The 4,123-nt window shown below is 42.1% G+C and overlaps 1 long non-coding RNA gene across 2 annotated transcripts in view; it reads left to right on the top strand.

The window, feature by feature from the left end:
- Positions 1 to 4,123, top strand: part of LOC110048073 (uncharacterized) — a 249,869-nt gene that overhangs the window by 217,548 nt on the left and 28,198 nt on the right. The gene's annotated exons all lie outside the window — the stretch shown is intronic.

Below are 4,123 nucleotides of genomic sequence, written 5' to 3'. Positions count from 1 at the left end.
TCCATATTGCTATGTCATTCCCGGGGGGTTACTCCCAGAACAATTGGGTGGGGTGTGCCAAAACCCTTACTCTATTTAAGACCAAAATCTGCGATTTTCCCCACTCTATTTATGACCTGACCAACAAAATGATACCCCATGTAAGACCTGACCCTTGAATAAATACTCTGTTTCAGACCTGCCTTATCAGTTAGTAACACAGTTCAGACCGATGTCAAAGGCATTGTGAAGGGCTTTTGTTGATGGTCTCATCGATAATGATGAAAAAGTAGCTTCTTCTAAAAGAAACATACCCAGTCCAAGACTAGAGTGCAAAGACCATACCCTATTCAAGACCAAAATGGCCAAAATCGGTACCCTATCTCTGACCAAAAAGGCTAAAACACTACACCCTTTGGGACCGCACATACTTATATGGCCCATATAAGGGAGAACCTCCGGGTTTATTATTGCGTTTTTACTGCTATAATGCTGAGGATGTGAGGGGGAGGGGGAGGGGAGAAGATGTAGCAGCTACCTGCGATGGACACACCATCAGGGGATTGGCTTTCTTCTTGGTTTCTTCACCCTTTGAAAAACAACGATGGCTTTTAGTTCACCATGTGACAGTGCAATCATCACATGCAAAGTGTGTAATTCGTTGTTACAGCAATGATGTTAACCGCCAGTCATAAGCCGCACAACTCCGCCTCTGGTCTTAAGCCTCCCCCCCCCCCCCCCCCAACCCCTCCAAAAACCGCCGGCTTTGGATAGAATCAATGACCTCCCTTTCCTCTTCGCTGTTCACGCATAGGAGTTAGATGGAAACGACTGCGCGATTACGATTCTTGCAGTGAACTTTTTTTCCTTATAAGTCAGCTGATTTCCGAATCTTTTTTTTTTATACGACTCAGAAGCCCCTTTCAGTGGAAGACTATGGCCTTCAGCTTTATTGAGCGTGAAATCCTCCACATTTATTGTGTAATGCTCTTGGCAGCCACGCAGGCCGAAATGCTGTGAGAGCAGCCACCACATTGTATATTCAGGAGTGACCGTGAAGATGAATTTCCAAGCTGCCCGCTTTCCCACAAAGCTTCTTCTTCCTCTCTGGTTAGGCTTCTTGACTTATTTGGTAATTTTCCTTAGCTTGCGCGCCTTTCCCTCGAGAACTTTTCGGGAATTGAAAAATTCTCTGTCCTTTATAATTGAAAAAGAACAACCTTTTTCTTTCAAATGGCTGTCAAGTGCTGCTTGCATCACTTTTAGGGACCCAGGTTCGTAATCGGTTCCACCTTGTTTACAGACGGAGGCGTAAAACCGCTCGAGTACTTTATCCAACTGCTCAGGAAGAATCATCTCCAGGTTTTTCTCAAGGCTATTTTTGTCAAACCACTTCACAAAAACCCTAACCCAGTTAATTGTGCTCTCTCGCCGCTTCTTTTAATTCCGTAACTTCTTCAGTGGTCACCGTCTTAAATCTCGACCCCATCTTGGCACTGACCGAGATAAAAGAGATGTTGCCATAGCAATTTTGTAATTTTACATGTGAAATTATAAATTAACGTTGAAATTTCGCGCCAAAATTAAGGAGTAATTTGTCACCCATGATATTAGCATCATTGTTTGTTTGCATTGGTCACTACAGACAGCGCCCAGGGCGCTTATTTACTTTTGGTACCTCACAGGCGGCCCAAGCTCACGATGCGAGGAGTTATCTTATTTTTATCTTTTTTTCACTTTTACACCAACCTTCAGCGAAACGTGACATATACAGCCGACATATACTACGTATTACATAACGACCTATTTTGAATACGCGAAACGCGATTCTCCCCTTGCAGCATGTGGAGGTGTTGTGTTACAACGGTTTGAATATGTATATAGGTTTGTATGGGAACGCAACGGTTTTGCTTTAAAAGTCAATTATCCTTATATTTTGTAAATAAAATCTACTTAACCTGTTGCTGTGTTGTATTCTTTGTTGTTTGCCAGCTGTTCAGGTCGATCTAACGCGATTTCGGCGAGTTATCATTGCCTGGGTTTCCACTGCTAAAAGAAAGGCAAGGCAGCACACTGATTTCCGGAATGCCCGCTGCTCGAAGCGGATGAATCCACTGAAAATAACCCTGCTGACTCAATTCCTCCGTAGAATCAAAGAAGAGATGTTGAAGTTCCATGTCAGTTCACTCGCTACGCAATTCCGTCCATTAACGCCTTCGCTGCGAAACATTTATTTCGAGATTGCTTCGCTCGCAAATTCGAAAATAAGCTAGTCCAAATTGCCATGGACTCTTTCGCGGTTCGCATAGTACGTTGGGTAACTATAATTAGCCCGACGGGGCATTGATTATCGACAACCAATGACTCACCTCAATTTCGAAGAATAGTTCCAAGAGCTGAGATCGAAGGGGGCAGCCGAAATCTTCGTTTGCCACCGGCGTAAAAGGTCTGGAATACTGTAGACTACGAGTAGTCCCTCTCTCGCTAAGTCCGTCGAGCGAGAACGTAAATAAACCGCGAGGAAAAAATAACCGCGCGAAATCCTGGGGGCGAGACGCGCGCGAAAGGGCTAAAACACAATGTACAATAGGCGATTTGCATGATGTGGTGTCATTTGACTACAACCACCACAATCCTTTACTTTATCTGTTTCTTATGTTAATTAGGGCAATTGTTATTTAAACCCCACTGGGGCTTCAAAATTTAAATAATAAAGAAAACACGGAAGGAATTCTAGTAGTTGTAGTCAAATGACGAAAACGTGCCAATCTGTTATTATGTGGACGAAGGATATAGTGGTGCATCTATCTTCTTATTTTTCTATCACAGACTATCATGAGCTGTTTCATGCACGTTGAGATTTCTCAATCTCTTACAACAGAGATTCGCTGAATAACATGTCTTGAAATTCTGAGACCTAAAAATTAGTGCTTAACTCATCAAGAACACATTGCTGTAGCACTTGCGACCTATAGTCCACTGAATCCGTTCTTCTCAGCTTTTTCTTTCGAGTAAGGAAATTGAATATTGTCGTAAACACAAATCTTATCTGAGTTCTATTTTGAACATCTTTGGCGCGTGTAGATCAGGGAACGCGGCCTAAGGCTAGCAGGACGTTTGTTTTTGATGGACGTTTTGGTAATAAAGGAAGTTGTTATCAACTTTTAACTAACTTAGTTTAAGCGGGGTCAGTAATCACAGTCGAGTTTTGATGTAAATGTTAAACATCTACACGCAACTTTTATTTGCTTGGAGACGATGCACTATAGGTGCATTGTTTGTTCTATGTCAGTGGAGTTAGACAATAAAAATAATTTTTAACTGGTCAGGTTTGGTGTCATGGGCGTCGATAAAACCAGGAACATGGCACATTCCGGAACATCCCGGAACATTCTGGAACATTGAATAATTATAATAATTATGAGAAAAATATGTAATCAAAAATTAAATCAAACAGAAATAAACTGGTGTCAGCTCGGAATGAAAAAAACAACAAAAACAAAAAAGAAAGAAAAATGAAAATGACTGCAATGAGTGATTAGAAGACTAATCCATTCCTTCCAGTCGTTCGCCATCGGTTTAATCACGTGACTGTCCCTTATTCCCAGATTTCGTTCTTCATAGAAAACCAAGATGGTGGCGTTCAAACTCTTAAATCAGACCGAAAAATGTGGGTACACGAGTGTGGTTCCTTTATCCAATTCGTTACGTCAATTTCACGATTTCTCATGAAAAAATAGTTTTTCCATGAGATAGGAAGAGAAACTCTTCGGCATTGAGATCGGACTGCTAGAGCTCTGATGATTTATTATAATAACTTGCTTGTTACTCAGGCTTCCGGAAAGGCCGAGTCGATCTGCTCTTGGTGGGACATATGCCAGGCGTTCCCAGCGGAGAGCGGGAAAACTGGGGATGATAATTGCAACATGAAGACGGAACAGCAACAAAACTATGGCTACTGACTTAACAAGCAACTGTATAAAGCTCAGAAGAAATCAGGGATCAACAAAGGAAACGTAGTGTGTTACCTGGCATTCATCGTTCGAATCGTCCTTGTTTGTGTTGAAAAACAAAGTGCTGTAAAGTCACGTGACGCAACTGGCGGGGAGAGAAGAGTAGCCTGCATTTATTGTGGTCAGTTGAA

The sequence above is a fragment of the Orbicella faveolata genome, unplaced genomic scaffold, assembly GCF_042242905.1.
Source record: "Orbicella faveolata isolate gen_17 unplaced genomic scaffold, um_ofav_v1 contig_4, whole genome shotgun sequence".
Lineage (NCBI taxonomy): Eukaryota > Metazoa > Cnidaria > Anthozoa > Scleractinia > Merulinidae > Orbicella > Orbicella faveolata.
The sequence above is the reverse complement of the archived record's forward strand: the minus strand, read 5'-3'. Positions and strand labels throughout refer to the sequence as shown.